The 9,412-nt window shown below is 41.1% G+C and overlaps 1 pseudogene; it reads left to right on the plus strand.

The window, feature by feature from the left end:
• The first annotated feature begins 2,864 nt into the window (after nt 1–2,864).
• On the plus strand, nt 2,865–4,105 carry LOC128570115 (GTP-binding nuclear protein Ran-like; annotated as a pseudogene).
• The last annotated feature ends 5,307 nt before the right edge of the window (nt 4,106–9,412 follow it).

Below are 9,412 nucleotides of genomic sequence, written 5' to 3' on the forward strand. Positions count from 1 at the left end.
GCACATAAACAAATTAAAAAACAAAGACCATATGATTCTCTCACTTGATGCAGAAAAAGCTTTTGATAATATCCAGCATCCCTTCATGATCAGAACACTTAAGAAAATTGGTATAGAAGGGACATTTCTTAAACTGATAGAGGCCATCTACAGCAAACCCACAGCCAATATCATATTGAATGGAGTTAAATTGAAATCATTTCCACTCAGATCAGGAACCAGACAAGGCTGCCCATTGTCTCCACTGCTCTTTAACATTGTAATGGAAGTTTTAGCCATCACAATTAGCAAAGAAAAGGTGATCAAGGGTATCCATATAGGGTCAGAAGAGATCAAACTTTCCCTCTTCACAGATGATATGATTGTATATCTGGAAAACACCAGGGATTCTACTACAAAATTCTTAGAAGTGATCAAGGAATACAGCAGCGTCTCAGGTTACAAAATCAACATTCATAAATTGGTAGCCTTTATGTATACCAACAATAGTCAAACTGAAAAAACAGTTAAGGACTCTATTCCATTCACAGTAGTGTCAAAGAAGATGAAATATTTGGGAGTTCATCTAACAAAGGACATGAAAGATCTCTATAAAGAGAACTATGAAACTCTAAGAAAAGGAATAGCTGAAAATGTTAACAAATGGAAAAACATACCATGTTCATGGCTGGGAAGAAGCAACATTGTTAAAATGTCCATACTACCCAAAGCAATATACAATTTTAATGCAATCACTATTAAAGCTCCACTGTCATACTTTAAAGATCTTGAAAAAATAATACTTCGTTTTATATGAAATCATAAAAAACCTGGATAGCCAAGACATTACTCAGAAATAAAAACAAAGCAGGAGGAATCACGTTACCAGAACTCAGACTATACTATAAATCGATAGTGATTAAAACATCTGGAACAGAATAGAGAACCAAGCGATGAATCCAGCTACTTACCATTATTTGATCTTTGACAAGCCAATTAAAAACATTCAGTAGGGAAAAGATTCCCTATTTAACAAATGGTGCTGGGTGAACTGGCTGGCAACCTGTAGAAGACTGAAACTGGACCCATACCTTTCCCCATTAACTAAGATAGACTCTCACTGGATTAAAGATTTAAACTTAAGACATGAAACTATAAAAATACTAGGAGAGAGTGCAGGGAAAACCCTTGAAGAAATCGGTCTGCGTGAGTATTTTATGAGGAGGACCCCCTAGGCAATTGAAGCAGCTTCAAAAATATACTACTGGGACCTGATCAAACTAAAAAGCTTCTGCACTGCCAAGAACACAGAAAGTAAAGCAAGCAAACAATCCTCAGAATGGGAGAAGATACTTGCAGGTTACATCTCCAACAAAGATTTAATGACCAGAATCCACAGAGAACTCAAATGTATAAGCAAGAAAAGAACATGTGATCCCATCACAGGCTGGGCAAGGGACTTGAAGAGAAACCTCTCTGAAGAAGACAGGCACGCGGCCTACAGACATATGAAAAAATGCTCATCATCTTTAATCATCAGAGAAATGCAAATCAAAACTACTTTGAGATATCATCTAACTCCAGTAAGATTAGCCCATATCACAAAATCCCAACAGAGATGTTGGCATGGATGTGGAGAAAAGGGAACACTCCTACACTGCTGGTGGGAATGCAAATTAATACATTCCTTTTGGGAAAATGTTTGGAGAATACTTAGATATCTAAAAATAGATCTGCCATTCAATCCTGTAATTCCTCTACTAGGTTTATATCCAGAAGACCAAAAATCACATTATAACAAAGATATTTGTACCAGAATGTTTATTGCAGCCCAATTCATAATTGCTAAGTCATGGGAAAAGCCCAAGTGCCCATCGATCCACGAATGGATTAATAAATTGTGATATATGTACACCATGGAATATTATGCAGCCTTAAAGAAAGATGGAGACTTTACCTCTTTCATGTTTACATGGATGGAGCTGGAACATATTCTTCTTAGTAAAGTATCTCAAGAATGGAAGAAAAAGTATCCAACATACTCAGCCCTACTATGAAACTAATTTATGGCTTTCACATGAAAGCTATAACCCAGTTATAACCTAAGAATAGGGGGAAGAGGGAGAGGGAGGGGAGGGAGGGGGGAGGATGGATGGAGGGAGGATGATTGGTAGGATTACACCTGCGATGCATCTTACAAAGGTGCATGTGAAACTTAGTAAATGTAAAATATAAATGTCTCAACACAATAACTAAGAAAATGCCAGGAAGGCTATGTTAACCAGTGTGATGAAAATGTGTCAAACAGTCTATAAAACCAGTGTATGGTGCCCCATGATTACATTAATGTACACGGCTATGATTTAATAATTAAAAAAAAGATCATTAATTAAATTACATTCAAAAGAAGTTCAAAGCATGGTAAGTATATTCTTTCTCTACTCTTTTTTAGGATCAACATAATTTAAGTGTACTGCAGAAGTTTAACTATAGGTTCAAGTGTTCTATGAGATTTAAAAAAAAAAAAGGTTGAAAAGCACTCCTTTAAACCAAAAGACCCTCACAGATACACACAGAACCTTCTATTCAACAGTGGGAAAATATATACATTGTCCTTAAGTAGACATGGAACATTCTCCAGGATAGATCATGTGTTCGTTCACAAAAACAAATCTTAACAAATTTTAGAAGATCTAAATAATTGCAGATCTCTTTTCTGACCATAATGGAATGAAAATAGAAATCAATAACAGTAAGAAAAACACAAAGATTCACAAATATGTAGAAACTAAACAACCACACATTGAACAACCATTGAATCAAAGAGTAAATCAAAAGAGAATTTTAAAAATATCTTGAGACAAACAAAAACGCAACGTATGAAAACTCATGGGATGTAGCAAAAAGAGTTCTAAGAGGGAAGTTTACAGTAACAAATTCCTATGTTTAAAAAAAAAGAAGGAAGATCTCAAACAGCCTACTCTGCACTTCAAGAAGCTAGCAAAAGAACAAACTAAGCCCAAAGTTAATAGAAGAAAGGAAATAATAAAAATTAGAGCAAAAATAAGTCAAATAGAGAATGGAAAAACAACAGATAAAATCAACCAAACCAAGAGTTGAGGGGTTTTCTGAAAAATAAACAAAATTGACAAACCATTAGCAAGACTAAGAAAGAAAGAAAACTCAAACAAAATCAGAAACAAAAGAGAAGCCATTATAACAGATGCCTCTGAAATAAAAAGGCTCCAAAGGGACTGTTATGAACAAGTATATGCCAACAAATTGGATAATCTAGATTTTAAATGTATAAATTCCTAGAAACATACAACCTACCAAAACTGAATCAAGAATAAATAGAAAGGCATGGAGACACTTCTGGAAGGACACCGCCATGGCCACCCAGGGAGAGCCCCAGGTCCAGTTCAAACTCGTATTGGTTAGTGATGGTGGGACTGGGAAAACTACGTTCGTGAAACACCATTTGACTGGTGAATTTGAGAAGCACTGTGTAGCCACCTGAGGTGTTGAGGTCCACCCACTTGTGCTCCACACCAGTAGAGGACCCATCAAGTTCATCATATGGGATACAGCTGGCCAGGAGAAATTTGGTGGACTGAGGGGTGGCTATTACATCCAAGCCCAGGGTACCATTATAATGTTTGACGTAACATCAAGAGTTACTTAATGAGAATGTGCCTAACTGGCATAGAGATCTGGTACGAGTATGTGAAAACATCCCTATCGTGTTGTGTGGAAACAAAGTGGATATTAAGGATAGGAAAGTGAAGGCAAAATCTACTGTCTTTCACCAAAAGAAGAATCTTCAGTACTGCAACATTTCTGCCAAAAGTAACTACAACGTTGAAAAGCCTTTCCTCTGGCCTGCTGGAGCTCACTGTGACCCTAACTTGGAGTTTGTTGCCAGGTTGCTCTTGCCCCAGAGGTGGTCATGGACCCAGCTTTGGCAGCACAACATGAACATGACTTAGAGATTGCTCAGAACACTGTTCTCCCAGGTGAGGCTGATGACCTGTGAGAATGAAGCTAGAGCCCAGCATCAAAAGTCTGGTTTCATAGACTATCCTGTGATGTCAGCAGTACAGCGTGTGTGCCACTTTATTATCTGGCTAAGCAGAATGTGTGCTTCATCTGGGATGCAGAAGGGGATGAACAGGCTTCAGAGTGAATGTGGCAGGTTAAAAAAACACCTTCACTGTTTGGACCTGCAGATTACCCTGTTTCCCCGAAAATAAGACCTACTTACAGGAAAGATAAGACATCCCCTGAAAATAAGACCTAGCGCATCTTTGGGAGCACACCTTAAAATAAGACACTGTCTTATTTTGGAGGAAACAGGGTAGCTGCTTGGAACGCAGTCGATTCCTTCTTGAGTTTCAAATACAACACTGCTACGGTCATATCACAATATCCAGTGGTGAAATCTTGTCATTGTCACTCCCATTCCTTTTCATTTCAAATCAGAATAAAGTTGTATTACAGATATCTTAAAAAAAAAAAAAAAGTAAGAAGTAAGTAAAAAATCAGTAAGAAGCCCAAATAGAGCAATTAGAAAGAAGATCAACTCAGTAATCAAATACTTCACAAAAAAGAAAAGGCCAGGATCAGATGGCCTCATGGGTGAATTCTGCGAAACATTCAAGAAAAAATTAGTGCCAATTCTTCTTAGGTTCTTCAAAAAAAAAAAATAGGAAAAAGGGTAACACTTCCAAACTCATTTTATGAGGTTACCATCACCCCAATACCACAGTCAGACAAAGACACTGCAAGAAAAGAAAACTATAAACCAGAATGACTATAGATAAAAAAAAAAATCCTTAGTAAAATACTGGCAAACTGAACTCAATAGCACATTGAAAGGGTTATACACCATGACCAAATCAAATGTATCCCTGGAATGCAAGCAAGGATGGTTCAACATACCCAAATTGATGTGATACACTACTCTAGCTAAATGAAAGGATGAAAGCACATAATCATCTTAACAGACACAGAAAAAGCACCTGACAAAGCTGAACATCCATTCACGATTAAAACTCTCAACAAGATAGATAAAGAACTTACCTCAACACAATAAAAACCCACCAACTTATAATCAATGTGGGAAAACTGAAAACTTTCCCTCTAAGATCTAATACAAGGCAAGGAAACCCACTCTCATCACTTTTATTCAACATAGTACTAGAATTCCTAGCCAGAGTAATTAGCAAGAAAAAAAGACATTCAACCAAGAAAGGAAGACATAAAATTATTTCTGTTTGCAGATAACATGATGATATCTGTAAAAATCCCTAAAGATTCAATAACAAAAAAAAATTAGAACTAATAAATTCAGTAAAGTTGTAGGATACAACTTCAACATACAGAAATCAGTTGTATTTCTATACACAAAGAACCATCTAAAATAGAAATTAAGAAATAATCTCAGGCCAGGCGCAGTGACTCACACCTATAATCCCAGCATTCTGGGAGGCTGAGGCGGGCTGATTGCCTGAGCTCATGTTTTCCAGACCAGCCTGAGCTAGAGTGAGACCCCATCTAAAAATAGTAGTCCCAGCTACTTGGGAGGCTGAGGCAAGAAAATCACTTGAGCCCAAGAGTTTGAGGTTGAGGTGAACTATGACACCATGGCACTGTACCATGGGTGACAAAATGAGACTGTCTCAGAAAGAAAGAAAGAAAGAATCTCATTCACAATAGCAACAAAAAGAGTAAACTACTTAGGAATAAACTTAACCAAAGAGGTTAAAGACTTATAAAAATTATAAAATATTGATGAAAGAAATTAAACAATGTTAAATGGAAAGATATCCTGTGTTCGTGGATTGGAAGAATTAATATTGTTAAAATATCCATACTACCCAAAGTGATATATGGATTCAATGCATTCTCTATAAAAAATTTCAATGCCATTCTCTAGAAAAACAGGAAAACAAACCTCAAATTCATATGGAACCACAACAGATCCTGAATAGCCAAAGCAATCTTGAGCAAGAACAAAGCTAGAGGCATTATACCTTCTGACTTCAAAATGCCTTACAAAGCTACAGTAACAAAAACAGTATGGTACTGGCAGAAAAACAGATACATAGGCCAACAGAACAGAGAGCTCAGAATGAAACTCATACATTTATACTCAACTGATCTTTAATAAGAGAGCCAAGAACATGTGAGAAAAGATAGTCCTTTCAATAACTGATGTCAGAAAACTGGATATTCACATGCAGAAGAATGAAACTGGAGTGGCACCTGTGGCTCAACAAGTTGGGTGCCAGCCCCATATACCAGGGGTGGTAGGTTTGAGCCCAACCCTGGTCAAAAAAAAAAAGAAGAATGAAACTGGGCTCTCATCTCTCACCATATACAAAAATCAACTCAACATGTATTAAAGACTTAAATGTAAGACTGTCCTTTTGATGCTGAGATTAAAAAGACCTGAAAGCTACTAGAGAGAACATAGGGAAGAAAACTTCTTGATAATGGTCTGGCTAATCATTTTTTGAATCAAAGGCACAGGCAACAGTTGTGAAAATAAGTAAGTGGGATTGCATCAAACTAAAAAGCTTCCAAAGAGCAAAAGAAATCATCAATTGAGTGAAAAGGTAACCTATGGAATGGGAAAAAATATTTGCAAACCGTATATCTGATAAGAATAAGCAGTTATCCAAAGGAAAGAGAGAATGGTTACGAGCAGGGTACCACAGAGGTCCTTGAAGTGGGGCTCCCTTTCTCTGGGTGGAGATGCTCTCCTGCCAGGGGAGACACCCCCAATATGTTGTAGTATTCAACATATTGATAATATTTGTTATCTTGCGTATTGAGTCTTATATCTCTCGTAATTTTAGAAGTCAAATGTGACTTGAGTATTACCGTTTGTTTTGTTTTTTTTTTTGTAGAGACAGAGTCTCACTTTATCGCCTTTGGTAGAGTGCTGTGGCATCACAGCTCACAGCAACCTGCAACTCCTGGAGCTTAGGCAATTCTCTTGCCTCAGCCTCCCGAGTAGCTGGGACTACAGGCGTCTGCCACAACGCCCGGCTATTTTTTTGTTGCAGTTTGATCGGAGCCGGGTTTGAACCCACCACCCTTGGTATATGGGGCCAGCACCCTACCCACCGAGCCACAGGTGCTGCCCGAGCATTACAGTTTTAACAGTTTTTTCCTTTCATAAAATGTGCATACATTTTTGGCACCCTCTGTGTATATATTTATTGAATGAAAGAAGGAGTATGTGAATGAATGAAGGCCTTCTAAGCCTGGACTTTTCTCTGCTGCTGTTAGCTGCTTCTCTTAACAAGACAGCACAAAGCACTGGGGAGCCAGTCCGATGGCAAGGCCAGCCTGGCTCTGCCTATCCTTAGTGACATTGTATGGGGCAGGTTAGCCCCTCTGTGCCTCAGTTTCCTCATCCACGATTCAGGAAAGATAGTGATAAAAGCATACTCACAGGGCTGCGGTGACGACCGTTTATGTAAAGTGCGGAGAGAACCAGTACCAGGCACTGTTGCAGAGGATGAGTGCCATGCCCGGTGCTTGGGCTGGGAACGCGCAGACGTTGTCTCAGGCACAAAGAATCAAGCAGGGGTCCACTGGCTTCACCAGATACCCAGGGCTCCTGGATGGGACACTCTCCACAGTCCTGTTTCCACCTGCACAGGTACAGCCCCCATCCTGGGCCCCCCAGGCCCATCCCTGCACCATGCACAGACCCAGGGGCTTGGTCTGAGAGGAAGCCAAGCTCTGGTTTCAACAACAACAGGTCAGCGTTTGCTTCTGGCTTCTCCCTGCTCACGGGGACTACAGCAGGAAGGGAGGCAAAACCCTGGCCCTTCACCACCACACACTTCAGGCCTTTCAGTCTGAGTAAAACATCTCCGGCCTTTATGAATCAGCTCTTAAAACACAGATGCCCAGGGACGGGTAAAACCCAGAAGGGAAACAGGTGAGTTTGCAGACAGGTGAGCCGTATCAGGTACCAATAGAAGAAGATGGCGTTTCAGAGGCAGCTGGGGAGGGAAACAAAGGGGAGACTGAGGGAGGACAGATGCTGCCAGGGCTACCTGGCATGGCTGATTCACAAGCATGCCCCAGGTCAGGAGAATGTGCCCCAAGTCCCTCTGCACTCAGGAGGCACATCTGCTACCCTGGCCTGTGGACAGTCCACTGGCAGCTCCCTAATACCACCCCCAGCTAAAGGTGCAGCATCCTCTGGCCACCAAGTGCTGTCCCCCTTTTGGTCCCCTTATGCATTTCCTGCATCTGCACCCACATACCCTGTTGTGGTGGAAATGCCAGGGGGAAATTTAAAGTATTACATCCCTACTGTGTGCCACACAGAGTGCTGAGTGTTTTACAAGGATAGTCTCATGTCATCCTACTCCAAGCTCGCAGCATAGGTGTTGTTTACAGATGGGGAAGCCACAGCTAGGAACAGTGAAGCCGTCACTCTGAGATGTGCAGCACTGAGACTCAGACCGGAGGATGCGTGCGTGCCCTGTTACACTGCCCTCCGCCCCGGGAACGTTTCCTGTGTCTTGCACGGCTGAGCCAGGCAGTGTCATGAACAAGAGCTTACGTTGTAGACAGACAGGAAGCCCACAGATAAGTCACTCCCAGGATAAGCTCAGACAGGAGGCATGTGTTCTGCACGCATCAGAGTGGCCTAGGTTCTGCTGCAGTAAGGAGCAGATCTCACGGTCTCAGCTGACAGGTTTCTTTCTTGTTCCCCTCACAGCCCAGCGTGGTTCAGGCAGCTCTTCTTGGCAACTCTCCTGGTGAGGACTCCAGACCCAGGCTCCTCACATCCTGAGTACTTCCTTCTTGCGTGGGTGGTCACCAAAGCCACAGCCCACGAGGAGCAGTGGTCGTGGACATCACATTGAGGGTCTGTGACAACGCTGAAAGCAGAGTGGTGTGCATCACTCTGTTCACAAACCCTGGCCCTGATCTAATCGCAAGGGAGACTGGAAAATAGAGGCTTCCTTTAAATCTTCCTAGAAAAAGAAATGGGATTTAGTAAACATGAGATGTTGTCACTAGGATAGCAAAGGAAATAAACAGGATGACAGACAGTTCAGGGGTGACTTGAAGGGTCCAGGGAGGAGAGAACATTCCAAACTTGAGAACAGCAAGTATAAAGGGGATGCTGGAAAGTTCTTGCCATGTCCAGCAAGAGAGAGGGTCCAGGTGCAGCGGCAGCACCGGGAATCCCCGCACTCTGGGAAGCTGAAGCAGGTGGATCACTTGAACCCAGGAGACTGGGGTTGCTATGAGCTATGATGACCCCACTGTGCTCTAGAGCTCAGAGCTAAGAGTCTGTCTCCAAAAAAAGAAAGAAACAGAAAGGTTAAGGAGTCAGATAGGGAGGGAGCAAGAGTGGAAAGATGCAAGGGTGTCCCTGGACACACACCAGAGT

The sequence above is a fragment of the Nycticebus coucang genome, chromosome 18 (genome assembly GCF_027406575.1).
Source record: "Nycticebus coucang isolate mNycCou1 chromosome 18, mNycCou1.pri, whole genome shotgun sequence".
Classification (NCBI taxonomy): Eukaryota; Metazoa; Chordata; class Mammalia; order Primates; family Lorisidae; genus Nycticebus; species Nycticebus coucang.